Source organism: Aquila chrysaetos, chromosome 12, assembly GCF_900496995.4.
Source record: "Aquila chrysaetos chrysaetos chromosome 12, bAquChr1.4, whole genome shotgun sequence".
Taxonomy (NCBI): domain Eukaryota; kingdom Metazoa; phylum Chordata; class Aves; order Accipitriformes; family Accipitridae; genus Aquila; species Aquila chrysaetos.
Window position 1 is genome coordinate 36018326 of NC_044015.1, and position 15972 is coordinate 36034297.

At 41.7% G+C, this 15972-nt stretch overlaps 1 protein-coding gene across 2 annotated transcripts in view; it reads left to right on the forward strand.

Annotated features, from left to right (window-relative positions):
* The first annotated feature begins 3688 nt into the window (after window positions 1–3688).
* Window positions 3689–15972, forward strand: part of ZFYVE9 (zinc finger FYVE-type containing 9) — a 64059-nt gene continuing 51775 nt past the window's right edge. For both annotated transcript variants that reach the window (XM_030031912.2, XM_030031913.2), the window contains exon 1: window positions 3689–4005. The gene's annotated coding sequence lies outside the window, so the exon portion shown is untranslated. The remainder of the gene's footprint in view (window positions 4006–15972) is intronic.

Consider the following 15972-nt stretch of genomic DNA (forward strand, 5'->3'; position numbering starts at 1 on the left):
ATGACTCCCTGTTGCTTACATCACTTGCAAACTTTGTAAGTGATTATTTTATGCTTTCCTTAGAGCCATTAATATCAATACAATATAGTGTAGAACTAATTGCTGTAGGACGCAGAAACACATTCTTTGATGATGACTTCTTATTTCCCTACTTTGTAACTGTCAGTTAGCTAGAGTTGGAACAGTTTAATATGTGCTGTGATGAGTCTGTATCATTCTGGCTTCTTAATTAAAATGCTCCAAGTTACCAAGACAAGTATTTTGCAGACCTACTTACCTTGATCAACTAAACTTGTAATGCCATTAAAGAAATCAAATTATTTTGGCAAGATTTATTTTCCACATTAATTTGCATTTGCTGTGTTACCATCCTTTAATTCTTTTTTAATCAAGTAATGTAGATAATGTCCCATTATATTACCCAGAATTCTTGTCAGGCTGGCAGGTCATAATTACCCTGGTCACCTTGTTTACCCTTTTAAAATATTGGTACAATATTTCATCCAGTCCTCTGGAACTTTAACAGTGTTCCAAGATTTATTGAAAATCAACATTAATGGTCTAAAGATACTCTGTGCCAGTGCTTTTAAAACTTTTGGATGCAAGTTACCTAGACCTGCTGATGCCCAACTTTATTAGCTTCTGTTTAACATCCTCCTCAGTGCCTGTTGTAATGGAATGTATTTCATCATCATCATATGATATTCGTATATCATTTGGCTCTTCCCCAAACGCAGACCAGAAATAGTTATTGAGCTCTTCTGCCTTTCCTACATTATTGTATTCCTACATTATTGTTAACTGCTCTACCATTTCCATCTAGCAAGAGACTGAAGCCATTATTAAGCTTCCTTCTTCCCCACGTTTCTGCAAGTTTCACCAAGTAGTAAAAAATCCTCTAATTTGTCCTTCACTCTGTTGCTCATCGATTAATCTTGCATCATTTTGAATCCTGTATCAATTGCCTGTAAATCCTAGCTCCCAATGTACATACGTTGTTACAGACACACATCTTTATTGATCCTGTAACTCTCTGCTACCCCCTTCAACTAGAGCATATCATAGCTTCCCCTCACCTTTCTAACTGTGGTCTTCTCACCCACTTCCCGGTTCCCTGCCTTGTGCAAATTGGAGTGTCCTCTTCTATATGCTCTTCTTCACGCCTCTTCCTTGGTAGCTTCTCATAAAGAGCTGGGCGAAGATGGTAAAAGACGGGAAAAGAGGCGGTAAACTCAATACCAAATGTCCATGCTATCATGTGGAGTACTAACATGACTCACTGACATGAGGCTGATGTACGTGGAAGAGCTGAAGATACTTTTCGGTGAATTTGTAAGTCTGACACTTGCACTGAACGTGCCAAGCAGAAGGTCATGGTCCATGCCTTACAGCCCTGCTGCGGCTTGGGACCAAAATTATTGATTTGGTTTGTATATAGTGCTTCTCACTATCCATTCCCAAATGTTTCCTGTTTGGACACTAGCAGAGGGAGCACATTGAGAACACAGGATGGGCAATCTCCCTGCTTTAAGCTCAGGTGCCCGGCACCACAACTGCCCCGAGCAACAACCTGAGTTTTGCTGAGTTCCTGCTCCTCTAGATATACCTTCATTGGGAACAACTCATGTGGCATCCAAAATACATATAGATACCGAGAAGGGATGGGGTGTGAGACCATGTCCCGTCACCTTGACTCACAGAGATATTTCCCATCGCTCCTAACTCCTTTTTTGCATGCTTTCATGAGATGGCCTTCTTGCAAAACAGCCAATTATGATGTCCTTCAGGTAAAAACTCTTCAGCATTTGGTGAGAAAACATTGCAATGAATGGCTGCATGCAGAGGGATTAAAGTTGAACAAAGTTATGGTAGTGATATGCCTCTGTGACACACAGGTAGATGGCAAGCCTATGCGCTTGCATGCATTTGGCCAGAGGCTACAAAGTGTTACGTTGCTCACCCTTTAATTTATTTCCTCTTTGTTTGTCAGGCATATTGTGTGTTTAGCAGTCTGAGGTGTTTCACCAGAATTGTTTGGAGGATAGTAATTGTGTATTGGACTGATCTGGACTCCTCATCTGTGCTTTACGAGCATGACACCACTAATTGCTAAGAGATAGCAAGTTGGGGTTAACCGGGAACGCTTTATGGGAGAAAATAAATTCCATCTCCATTAACATGCTGCTACCAGCTGTGATTTATTAGCATTTTTTTATCCCCTCAGCTCTTTGCCCATGGATTGATGATTCAGTTGATTGGGAGTATCTTGTATTTTTTGCTTGAAAAGCACATAGTTCTACCAGAATCAATGAATAAACATTAAGTGCTTCCCTTTCATTTCAAGTGGGATGGGCTGATGCTCTTGGAGCAAGAAGGCCTAGATTTTATCACCGGGGCTCATTACACCGTATTCACTGCCGTACGGAGGAAGTTAATGGAGAAGCGTAACCTGCTGGAAAGCGATAGCCCGCAAGTGCGAGGACCTGAGAGGCGGGAATGGCGGTGCCACTGCATCAGCAGCCACCACACTCGCCTTTCCCTCCCTCTTAGGGGTGACATGGCGCTCCGCCGCGGCTGAGAGAAGGAGGGCAGAGCGCTGTCCGAAGGTGAGGGGACGGCGGGTCTCCCCCTTTCCCCCGGCGCGGGGGGAGCCGCTCCTGAGGCGGGGAGCTGAGGCGAGGCCTTCCTGAGGCGGGGAGCGTTCGCGCGGGAAGGCTGAGGGCGCAGGCGGGGCGGGAGGCGTTGGTGAGGGGCGCTGCCCTCCGCTGAGCTGAGGGCGGTTGTGCGCGCTGGAGCCCGGTACGGCAGCCCGGGGCTGGCCGCCCCCTCGGAGCCGCAAGTCACACGCGGGAAAGCGACATTTCCTCGAGTTCCCGAGTGCCTGCAGTCAAGGCGGGGAAGGGTGTCCCGCTCCCGGCATGGGCGCCGCCGCGGCCGCCTCCTCTTAGAGAGAGAATCGGTGGTACTCCGGGCGCGTAGTTACGGTTTGGCGTAACCTGTTCAGTTTGCCATCGCAGTTCTGAGACCGTTTCTGTGAGGAACGAGCGTGGGGTTTTTTTTTTCCCTAACGCTGCTTTGCTGAAGTTAACGTGTCCTTAAGCGGATGGCTCCGTGTCTGCGCACCCATGCACCCCTCAGGGCGGGCGTGCGCGGGCGGCTGTGGGTGTCCCACAGGAGAGGGCGTTCCTCTCCGATTCTGAAGGAACTCAATATGAAATGGCGAAATAAAATATGAATGGCTCCCAGCCGCCAATCTCTTCTGCCTCCAGTGTGTAGGTGCCGTCGCAGCCGGCTGCGGGGCACGTCTCTCGGCCGAGGGCACACCAGTGCGCCGCGCAGTGCCCGGCTAGCGATGGGTGCCTCCCCGCGGCGTGGGCAGCGGCACGGCTGCGCCTCACGCAGCTCCTCCGCCGGGCTGCCTGCGGATGGTTTGCGGCGCTCCCCCGGTGCCGCCCTCCGCCTGTGTGTGTGTGTGTATGTGGGGGGGGTGTGGGCGGGAGGCCCTGGCTGCCGGGCCGCGGGGGCTCGGTGGTGGCCCGCGGGCTTGGCGGGACCCCGCGGGAGCAGGGAAGGGGGAGCGGGCAGGCTCCCTCCGCGGCGCGGCGGTGCGTCCCCCCTGCGCCGGGTGACTCCTCCCGCTCTCCGCCCGTGACGCCCGGGCCGGTAGGCGGCCGGGCCGGAGGTGGCGGCTCGGCCTGCCCGGCCCCCCGCGCCGCGGGGCGGGGGTGCGGCAGGCTCCGCACTGCCTCCCCGGCGGTGCCGCAGTGCCGTGCGCTGCCTCTGGGGCCGGCCAGGGGGCGCTGGCTGCCGGGAGCTGCGGCGGCCTTGGCCGCGGAGCCAGCGAGCGAGCCGGGCTGGCAGGCGGCGAGGGCGGGCGCCGGCCTCTCCAGCGCTCGCGGGGTCTGCGGGGCCCGCCCGGCAGCGAGCGGCGGCGGCGGCGGCGGAGCGCGGCGCCGGGGGATCCCCCTCGCCATGCAGACCCGGCGGCGCCTGCTGCCTCCCGAGGTGAGTGAGCGGCGCCCAGCCCTCCGCCCCCAGGCCCGGGAGGCCGGGGTATCCCGCTCCCCAGGCCCCTGCCGCCCGGAGCGAGGCCCCGCGGGCGGGCGGGGAGGGCTCCGACGCCTCAGCAGAGCCGCCGTATCGCCGACACCGCCCCGGCCCAGGGCCTGGGGGCTCCGGGTGCCCCCTCAGCCCGCCGCCCTTGTGCCCCGCACGCCGCCAAGGGGAGAGGCGCCTCGCCGCCGAGGGGGGAAGGCAGCGATCGCCCCTCAGCCCTCAGCGGCTGGTGCTCCGAGCCCCTTCCCCGCCATTCCCCTCCGTCCCCGGGTGCCTGGACTGGCTGACCCCCTCGCCCGGCGCGGCCGGGCCACCTTTCCCCCCGCGCCGGCGATCCTGGAGAAGGGGAAAGAGCTCTTGCCGCCCTCCATCGGGGCTCCCCCCCCCCCCCCCCTTCAGGGACCCCCGTGTGCCGCCGGTGCCGGTGCGGGGCAAGGCGAGGCTGTTCCCCGGGCCGGCCGGCGGCCCCGGGCCGCGCCGTGCGCACGGGAGGCAGCGGGCAGCCTCGGCTCCCGGCCCGGAGAGGGGAGGATCCCTGTTTGCATCTCGTGCCCTTTTTATGGCCTGATCTCCGCTCCTTCCCCGGGCAGGGAATGTTACTTGCTCATCGCGATGTGTAACAAGTCACTCCTGCAATGGTGGTAGTGGTGGAGGGGGATGGGGCGAGCGGGCGGGATGCGTTTTATAACATCTCTAATTACGTGAAACTGTGGTCATGTCTCGCTCTAAGAATAACTGGCACTCTTGGCATGTCAGACTTTTTGCAGAGGTGGGTTACTTACTTGCTCATAAATGTTACGGTTAAATAGGTGCGTATCATGGAGGGTGGCTGAAGAACTGTTTTTATCTTGTTAACCAGACTGAGAAACAAGTAGCAGATGGGAATTGATAGACTTTATGTTTTCGTGTTAGCTATCTTGTTTATTTATAGACAAGATATTCCTGATTATTTTGTGACAGAGGTTTTTTGGAGGGTTTAATTTTTACGCATATATTCATTCAGTTCAAATATTAGAAGTTGACTGAATGCCGGCAATCTTTTTGTTAAGTGTGGTTGTATTGGATTAGAATTTCTGAATAACACTGCCCTCAATATTTTGGTCTAGCCTGAATCCAAAACTGGAAAGGGCCCTGTAGAAACAAGTAAAATAATAATGAAAAAGATGCTCCACTTGAATAAAAGCTTTTATTTTCTTTGGGCAGCATTTTACTGACTAGGCAATGTTTTAAAACATTGTAATTAACTTTTATTAGCAAATCATTTTTGATTGCGTGGAACGGATCCAGATTTTAGATACACCTTCAGTGGTTGAAACAACATCAAAATCCTTTGTTACTGCCTGAACCCAGTAGTGCATTTCTTTTTATAAAGTTATGGCATGTGATACAAAATGAGAACAGTCTCCTTGACCCAAGAGAGACAAAATTAAAAATCTCTTCAGAGGTTTGGGGAATCCGAAATGGAAGCTGAAAAAGGGCCTAAAATCTCAAACAAGCTTCTCTCTAACTCAAGCCCTGATCTACAGCTAACAAGTTACCATGTTCTGACACATTGTGATTGATTCTCTAATTGTCCATTGCTTTATGGTGCCTTCTTTAGTGTGTGAAAAAGGAAGAAAAACACCCTAAAACTGCATTGCTGAGTCCTGATATTGGGTGTTATTTTTGTGTGTTAGCTTTGAGTCAGTTATTAGGCTAGGGATTAAATACTTTCAAACGCACATTTCAGGATCTGAGGCCTGGGGCTAAGACTGAGACGAAATACAGTTTTTTTTTAGTTTGGCATAAAGTCTGACTGTGATTTTCTCAGGAAACAAAGGTAGAGACTGAACAAAGATGCAGTATTAAAACTTGTGGCCAAAGAATGATAAGCTTTTAATGTCTGTTGTTGCCTGTCCACTAGCTGTGCCAACTTTAGCAGAAAATAGCTTGCTAGTTTTTGGGTTTACAGGCTGTCTATAAAAAATTACCTGGAAATTATTTTGCAAAAGGATTAGAGTGAAGTTTTGCTTTTGAGTAAAAGTTGACCCAAAAGAAATAGATTCTGGGAAGAAGTTGTTGTGTATTCATGTTTTGTTGATCAGAAAAATCTTTTTGATGCACTAAGCTGAGAATCTTCCAAATAAAAGTGAGTTTCCTGACAGAAAATCAGATGAGGGATAATAGTTTCAGTGCAAGGTTAGTCTGTGTGCTGATGAATCGGCGACCTTGTCCAGAACATTGTTGGAAGATACCAGTATATTCATAGACTACTTTGAAAGTTTTATAAAAGCTACTGTTTATTTTTTTTAATGTGATTGAGATTGAAGTCTCTAAAGAAATTGAAAGGTGGCCTGTTTTAGAGCTCTATTTGTGATTCTTTATGAGACTTGAACTTTGAAATGAACAGAAATGTGAACTAACATGCTCAGTTTTCCCTCCTGTTGTTTTTGTGAAGCATTGAGAAATGTGTCTGTACAAGGGTACTAAAAGTTTACAAAGCTTTTTGTATTGATAAGAAATATGTAGTCAAGAGTAAATGGCTGAAAGTAAGTTAAAGTATTGAGGTTTAGTTGATAGAAACAGCTTTTACTTCTGTGTTGGCTTTAAGTGTTGGCTACATCTTGCAGCACTGGGAAAATTGCATCAATTAATGTAAATGGATGGGAAGTTTTAAAAGATATATCAAGGATCCGTCATTGACATGGTAGTTTCTACTTAATTTAGAATTCAGGATACATATTTGTACAAATTTATTTGACTAGCAACTAGAGCAAAACACGCTATATAGTTTATATAGCTATATAGATAACGCTAGTTATCAAAAGAATAGCACACTTTGAAAAATGAGTGTGATAAAAGTAAATGACCATTATCATAATACATACAAATATGTATTTTATATATAAATAATAATTATTTGTTTATTTAATAGATACAAATGATTCTATTTTTACAGACAAATAAAGTACTTTCCTACTTATTGTTTAGTTGGCTGGGTTTCACTTAATTGAAACTAAAGCATAACACAATTTCTTTTAATTTATCTGTTAAGATTCTTTTTAGACATTGAACATTTGTAGATTTTAAGGTGCCCTGTTAAATCTTAATGAGTGTAATTCTTGGCTAGTGTTTGTGGGAAGGAATGAGTGTGAGTGTCATACCTAGGGTATTAAACCACGTCATTCCTTTAAATGTTAGGTTCTAGAGAAAATTACAAGACATTGCAGATCCCAGGACCTTTTCATTGCAATTAATGGAATACTGCACTCGGTGGTTTTGTCTTTGACATGTATTTGTTTCTTGAATGTGCTTTATGATGTTTCCTCCCTTTTGCATCATACACATGCAGAGTTTGGGATATTTAGGAATGCTGCTATTCAGACTGCCATAGCAGACGGGTGGAATAGGAAAAATATCTTTAAGGCAAGTTTATATGTATTCTTTCACTGAATCTTTCCAGTATTGTTTATTGCTGGAATATTACAACAGTAATTATATTGCTGTTATATTGCTAGAAGAGATGAGTAGAAATGTATAGTATTGATACTTATTTTTCAGAAATAATGGCCCTCCAACTAGTACATCAGCATCAAATAGGCTGAAGGTGAATGGTAGAAGAAATCCATAAAGGGTCACTTAAACTATTTTAAAGGTTGTTACTGGAGAAATCTAATTAATTTAAAAACATGGGTTAAAGACAAACAGTGCATGGCCAGGAACTTATGGGTGACAACACTGGATAAATTGTTCCGTCTGTATTCTTTCATCCAGATCTGTTCAAGTGGGAGTTGACTTAAAGAAGCAGATCCAGTCAGTTGAATTTTGCACAGGCATAGTTCTATTACAGTAAAAAAAAAGGCAAAAAAAAAAAAAAAAGTGATAAACTGAAAAACAGGTGTGGGGTCACAATCTGTAGATTTTCTGTGTTTTAGAAAGTGTTCAGCTAGAGTGCTATCTGAATAGCTTGCGTGATATCTTCAGTCTAAGTATAAACTAAGGCAATAGTTGTCTTAGTTATGAAGGCCAGTGAGGAGAGAGCTTAAAGAAACTTTAATGTTGTTTTTCTTCTATGTAAAATTTGATAATTTGGAAATGTCAATATGTGGCAGTCTGAGCATATGTTAGGCTTTGAAGTTTTGGTGTCCATATGTTACACTTTTCACATATTCTATCCCCAGTGTCCACTGTACATTAGGCAAATGAAAACATGGACTTCAGCGTTGGATTTCCACCTGCATTGGTTTTTCATTTTTCTCTATGTTCTTAAGTAGCAATTACTAACCTTCATACTGAATTATTTGCAGATAATGCTAATGGCTGTACCCTCTATATTCTGTCTCTATGTTGTACATAGAATATAAAAATATCTTTGTCTTGTTTGCTATATGTGTTAATACTGCTTATACGTCTGATATTTTGATGGCAACTGAAGCTACAAATCTATCTTACGTGTCAGTGGGGTCACCATAGTATCAGTTGTTTAAGGGAATACACTGAAGGTCCAGAAGCATTCTGGCATGCTCTGCTAGGATTGTCTAGGTTTTTCTATCAAGAATTGTATTGCATGCTACTAGTATGTATTTTGCTTCTGTTTTCTGTACTTTTTCCCCCTCCTTTTAATATCAGCAGGAAGCTTGATGAATTTAAGAGATTGATTGCATAATGAAGTTGAGTAGGACTTTACAATTGGAAATGGTATTGCTAGTTAATAATTTTTCCTAAAATTGTTTTGTTGGTTTTCTGTTACTGGTTTCGTTCCAACATAGTAACAAAGGTGGAAAGCATTCTAGTGGAAGCTTGAGGCATCAACTGATACTTCAGATAGTGATGCTGAACCCTGGTTTAGGGTATGGCTTTGTATATAAAATAATGCAGTAATGTGTCTTTGATAGTGTCTTCCTGTTTTTTGGCCTGGCTTGAGCTGAATGACATTCACAGTAGTAAGAAAAAAGCACTAAAGCCTTATGTAGACAAAGCTGGAACTGTTTTTTTCTGCTATGAAAATACTTCTGTGTTGTAGATTTCAGTTTGGTAACTATTTTAGCTATTCTTCATTATCAACAGAGGAATTAGGCATGATCAGAGATGCTGGAAATGTTTTGAGCCTTTGCTTGTGTTGAGAAAATCCCTTGTCCAGTTAGGAGTTAGAAAAGAAATGCTATCTACCAAATTATGACTAGACTTACTGGTAATGTTTCATTGTGAGTCTTACTTACTGACTTCTTCAATTTTGCCAAAGAGCAGTTGTGGGCCTGCATGAAAAGGCAAAATATTTAGTATATGTCTTAAGTTCAGTGCCTTTTTTTTGTTAGTGAAGTGGTAGCTGGGAGGAACCTGTCCTTCCCTCTTCCCAGTGTACAAAGAATCCAGAGGTCATTTCCTATCAGGTGATAAATTGAAATTAGGCCATACTTGTGTCAGAGATTCATGTGTGCTCTATCAATTATAGAAGTGCCATAGCTTCCCTAGTAATACGTGCAAGAATCCAGAAGTAAGGCTTATAATTTTAAAGATTACTGTAATAGGAAAGGTTTTATTTACTTCTATGATATACTGAAGCCTTTTTTTTATAAATAATAGAACTCAATCTTTATACATGTGCTCTGAGTACAACATTTATATTTCACTCCAAGTTTAAAATTTTATTTTGGAAAGTAAGATGGGTGAAATACATTAGAAAATTCATATAATATTATAAATGGAGGAACATACACTGGTACCTTTTTCTAAAAAGTACAATGATGAACTTAAAAGGCATTGGTAATGTTCAGTATAAGAAGCAGATCAAAGAGCTTTCTAAATTGCATAATAGCTTCTTTATCTGTGAATGACACTGACTACTAGAGGAGCTCCTCTGTTTCCAGATTCTGTTTTGTAGTGTCAAAACTCTGCTTTGAACTCGGCGTACGTGTTGACTTACCTGTTTGCACTCCAAGTGGGATCTTGAAGATTGATTTAGGATAACTAAAATGAAGGCCAAGCCATTTGAAACTGTGAATTTATAGTGTATATAGTTGTTATAAATTCAAGAAGAATTGGCAAATCATGTGAATATGCGTAAAATTTATTGCTTGATTGGTTGGCCAGTCAGATTACTGGAAGTCTTTTCTTACATTTCTTTTAACCTGGACAATGAAACTGTTCCCTCATCTGTTTCTTTTTCTTCCGCAACAGCTTTGATTTTTGTATCTTCCCTGCCGCCCCCCCCCCCATTTTTTTGAATTGTTGGATTTTAAGAGGAAGGTTTAAGAATGGTATCATTAGAGTAAAACATGGGGGCCGGTTTCTGGTGATCTAGATTCCTCTGGTCTGTGTTGTGCTCAGACCACATTCTGATCTTGGCTGTGCTGCACATCCAATATGTCTGAGGTAGACTTTGGTGATCTGTGTGGGGGTGACTTAGGCAATCCCTGCCCCTGTCATCTGCTGAAGATGCTTGGCAGAATTAAATTTGTATTCCCTCTTCAAGTTCTGCAGCTCTGAGCTTTGCATATCAATTTAAACAAAATCAAATTAATTTTGTTTCTACACCAGATTGGGAAGTGCAGTGACTGAAGAGGTAGCACGTCTGCTTTTTCTGCAGGTGTTGTAGAGAAGGAAAGGCAAGTGGGCCTCAGTAATCTATCACAGAAGAGGGATAGATATCTGATGCTGATGATTTCTTAAATAAGCATGATATGAAAGAGAAGAGCATATACCTTGGATCTCTGTGTGTGTCACTTCCACTAACTGTTGAATAGGGATAATGTTTACCTGTCTTTTTAGGACGTCACAGATCCAAGGAGCATGTTGCCTGATGTCATGCAAGACTGAGGACCGAGAACTGGGCTTGATTAAGCTGATGCTCAAAAGAGCTTAGTGGTTCTTGGATTAAGTCAGTGCAGTGGGCTGGTCCAGTGATAAAGGAGCTCCCATTGCTGTAGCTGAAACAGTGGGAATCTAAAGCCAGATCTGTTTCTGATGGCTAGGACTTATTTTCCACCCATAATTCTTCAGAATTTGTGGAAGATTGTGTAAGTAGCAGGGAAATTCTTACAAGAGCTGGAGATGTAGAGAACTATGTTTTGTTTTGAATTAGAAGATGTGTTGAATGAGTTTTATAGTGTAAACTGAATCTGATGTTATATGTACCCAAGTCCTTTGAGATACTTTATTGGTAAGCATGTTGTTGTACCATCAATGGAATGAAAGAAGCTTGTTTTTCTGTAGATTTAAATCCTTTTTGCCCCTTAGTATCTCTTCCCTTCCTTCACCGTCTGCAATAACTCCAGCTTTCTCACATAACACCATAATTCTGTTTTTTCCAGAGCTGTGTGGGTATTGATTGCCCAGCAGGTTGCTGCCAAAAATACATATAGCAGCTTGCTTTTCCTTGGAGGACAGTCATTTGGATTTGTTTTTACTGTGCAGATACTAATTTTAATGAACTTTTTTTTTTTTGAAAGATGAGCATAAAGAATAGTAAGTGAACAATATGATCCCATAATCTTCATTTCTGTAGGAGAGCAGATTAAAGATAAAACAATTGAAAAGCAATAGTGAACACTTACCAGTACCTAAGTCCTCTTCTTATTTGTGTTACTGAGACTGTGAATACTGAGTTTTCTTTGTAGCGTGGGGGAGACACAAGAGTTACATGGTTAAAATATACCCAGCAAACCAATCACGTCAATGTAATTTTTTATTCCCTATCTGCACTGTAATGCAGATAAATGAACTTTTAATATGAATTGAGATTGCGTAAGAGGGAAGTTCCCTCTTTGTCTATTAATCTTTTTTTTCATTTATCTAGCAGTTTTTTTGAAATTGCATGTTCTTCTGTAATACTGTAGAAATACATGCTATAGCTTGCTCCCGAGACTTGCGTTTCATAGAGAAAGGCACGGGTATCTGATCTACACTCTTTTTGGGGTTTATACTTTAGTATATAGCTACAGTTTCTGTTTGCTGGCCAGTTTGATAGTTTAGCAGAGCATATTGGTTGTCATCATGTTACAAAGTTACATTGTGAGTGCTATATTGGTTAATTAAAAGTGAGTATTTTAATGATCTCTTGTTTGGTGAACTTGAAAGATGTGCAAAGCCCACTTCTTAGGTTATGTTATTAACAGATTGCTTTAAATAGTATATATATTGAAACAGCCTCTTAACTGAAACATCACATTGCATTGATTGTAGGAATTTCATTTCTGTGTTTTTGTATAAATGATGAAGTCTGAATAAAACCCCAGTGTAATTCATGCATTTCACAGTTCTTTCTTGTCCTTTTAAAGTTACATTTATAAAAGAAAAGAATCATTACTTAACTTTAAGCGTCAGTGTACCTACATACTGTAGGTATGTGCTTTCAAGTAATTGTATTAGTGTACTGACATAATAGCCTCTATATTATATTTACCTTAGTTTTAGTTAACAAGTCACCTGTAAAATGCATTTTAACCTATTGCTGGAATTTGCACAGAGATTTTTTTTTTTTTTTCTTTTTGTGTACTCCTGTAGAATGAACGTGGATTTTATTATGATGAGAATTAGAAATTGTTTCTTGAGACTCATGGGCAATAGGTACGTAAGTATATGTAGTGGTTTTGTTCCCTCTTTTTTTTCCTATAATGCCCTTTGTGGTTATATTTTCTCTCTCTCTTTTTTTTTTTTTTTTCCATTAAGCTTCATTTCTGTACAGATGGCTTGTAGATGCAGTTGTACCTTCTGCTTAGAAGAAATGTATAAATAGTGGCTCCTATGTAGTTAATGAAACTTGTCTTAACTAGAGGTTTCAAATACATAGATGCTTGAGGGAAGCAGGTAGCTGTGCTGATCCTGGATGTTGAACACCCAGTGTGTGTATGTGTCAAAAATTGTATTTCACAGTCTAAAAGGCTGAGGGTTTAAATGAATTCATGAAGGAGCCATGACGACAGTAAATAACTATGAGGATAGGTAGAAGGGAGGTTGACAGTTACAATGATGTCTTATGATTTGACTGTTATTTTGGCCACTTTTTTTTTTCTTTTTTGATAGCTGTTTTGTCTAAAGACTTTCATTTATGTTTGCAAAGTGGACACATGACCATTGCTGTTGGGTTTTTTTCCCACCATTCCTAGAAGTGAGGAATAGTATCATGTGGTTAATAAGGTTATTTACAACTGGTTTATACCAGTGGATCTGAACAGTTATGTTGAAACATATGGGGTTTCTCAATTTTTTTGTGAGAGAAGGAAGAAGGCATGAGTAGGGAGAAAGAAAATGGATGCAGGAAGAAGTGAATGAGGAAGGAATGTGTTTGAGAGGGGAAAAGAAGACTAACAGGTGAAGAAAACAAAACACAAGAGTATACTACAGTCTAAGAAGGAGAGGTAAAGAAAAGAGGTAGGGATTCGTGGTTGAGCAGAATCAACTACTCTATCAGTGGACAGAAGAAGTGGCAGAGGTTTCTCAGTTTTGGACTATCTGAGAAGTGTTGCATCTGAGTTTAGGAGGATTTGGTGTTCCTAGAGCTCTGTAAGATTTCTGAAAACTGTATTTTGACTCATTAATAATGAATGCTTTCAATTTTTTTTTTTTAAAAAATCTGTTAAGCCTTTATTTCCTGTGACTGCCAACAGTGATACAGAATTATGGGCACTTAAGTTTTATAACTAGAACTTTTTGAGTCTTACATAAATTTTAAGTAAATGTCCTGATTGGTATATTGCACCACTGGAACAATGGGAAAAAAAAAGATTTACAGCAAATCTGGATGCATGTTACTCACCATTTCTGTTGGTTAGTGCTTAGTCCCTTCAGCACTGTTAAAAGCATGTTAATGGACCTCAGCATAAATAAGAATCATACTCAGAAATAGCAGTTTCAGTACACACTGTTACGGTGGATGTATTGAGTTGTATTGAGAGAGTTACTAGTTACAGATGACTTGAGATGTAATGCACTGTGAGCATCAGCAATGTAGTTAGGTCATGATCACAAACATGGGAGTGAACTTTGCTACATTTGACAAGACAACAGTGTTTCATAGTGTGTTAGTATTGTGTGTGTGTGTATAAATTTAATCTTGGTATGTTATGAATAGAAAGGTCAATACAAAACTGGGAATTAAAAGTTACTTCCTTTGAGGTAATTTCAGGTTGAAGGGAGTATGAGATAAAAATTTATAGATCTCTGAATTTATTTTCAGGGATGCACAGTAATCCAGCTCTACGTAACATAGGATTTGAGAAATAGTAACTGTTTGCTGTCTATAATAATGGTATTTCTTAAAACCGTGTGTGTGTGTAAGATTTTAGAACACTGTTAATGTTACATAGCTATCAAATGAGTAAAAATGACCACAGCAGTGTTGGAAAGAGGTTGTATCCAAGTGTGTTGATATAGGTAGCTTTAGTAGCTGATTGACTGCTCTTCAGAAGAAACTGACTATAGACTTTCAGACTTCTTTTCTGTACAGATTGTCCTTTCTCTAAAGAGCAGCTGAGTGCATAAATTGTGTCGCTTCTAGCAGCTTCTCTCCCCAGTGGGTACAACTCAGAATTGATGGGCTAGTAAATGGTAGCGAAGCGGTTTCCCTCTTTGCCCGTTGTCCTTTTCATCTGTCCCATTCTGGTTGCGTGGCAATTCTTGCTTTTATTGTCAGATACAGATTTTGCTCACGGCACCTGCAAATATCAGTCCCTCGTGGGTTTTATAAAAAGGACAGTTCCTTGGCCGTTGCAGGCATTTAATTAGTGATTCTAGGGGACCTTAGTCAGTTTTTCCCTTGTTGCCCAAATCTAAGAAACATTGAAACAATGATCAGTATATTTGGGATTCATTCTTCTTTCTACCCTACATTAGAAAGAAGAAAAACTCATAAAGTGTTAGAATACAGGGTTAATCCACTCAGAGATACATGATGTGTGACTTCAAATAATTTTATTCTTCAAATCCAGTAAATATTAACTTCTAATAGTCAAACCCTTGTTTCTCAAATACAGAAACATAAAAAGTCATCTCGTAAACCTATTTATTCTGTTTTACTTTAGTTTGTATTTGAAGAAAGTTAAATAACAGCTGCAGTTCAGTATGTTAAATGTAGTGATTTTTTTTTTAAAAAGCACATTGTTGCATTGATGACATTACATGGAATCCATGCACAAATTAAGAAACATGATTGCATATTAAATTTATGCTTAATACACTGTGCATTAATTTTTTTTGTGGTTTACAATATTTTAAACTCGGGAGTTGTATGAAACAAAGTGTTATAAAATATTAGATTTATAAAACAGTAGATTTTGAAGTGAGCTCTATGAGCATATGAGTAAGCTCAGGAAAGGATTTTCTCTTTTTTTCCATCTGTATTCCTCTGGAAAAACTTGCATGGAAGGGCAGTACTGCAGTGTAAACCTATCTATTTGTTCTTCCAAAGAGCCAGGGATGGATACGTTTCAAGGCAGTGAAAAGTAGTTATGTAAGGAGGACGTGTGGTTCCTGCCTCCAGGTGCTGAGGGCCCTGCCTCTGCAGCGTGCCGAGGAAGTACGGGCTTTTTGGCAAGGCTGTTTTTTGTGTCAAGAAAATAAATCAATTTCTTTCTCCTTGAAACAGTAAAAAGGGTAGGAAATGGAATTTATTTTCTACTGTAAACTGTTATAAAGCAGGTGTCCTTTTCAGTTGGGCTGCTTTCTCTTATTTACTGGAGGACAAAGGTTGATAACGCTGCTGGAATTTTTCTTGTTTCCCTGTTACTTTTTACTGTGATACGTTGTATGACGCTTCTTTGAAGTTGCTGCTCTTTTGACTGCCTTACTACTGCTCTGGCATGTGTGAATGTCTCCTTATGGAAACTTGGCTGGAGACAAAAGTGAAAATAATAGCTTTAAAATGGCATGGGGAAAAGTCAAGGGAAAAGATGCAAATATTAGTGAAGTAATTAGGGAGACTGTATTCTGCTTTAGGTGTTG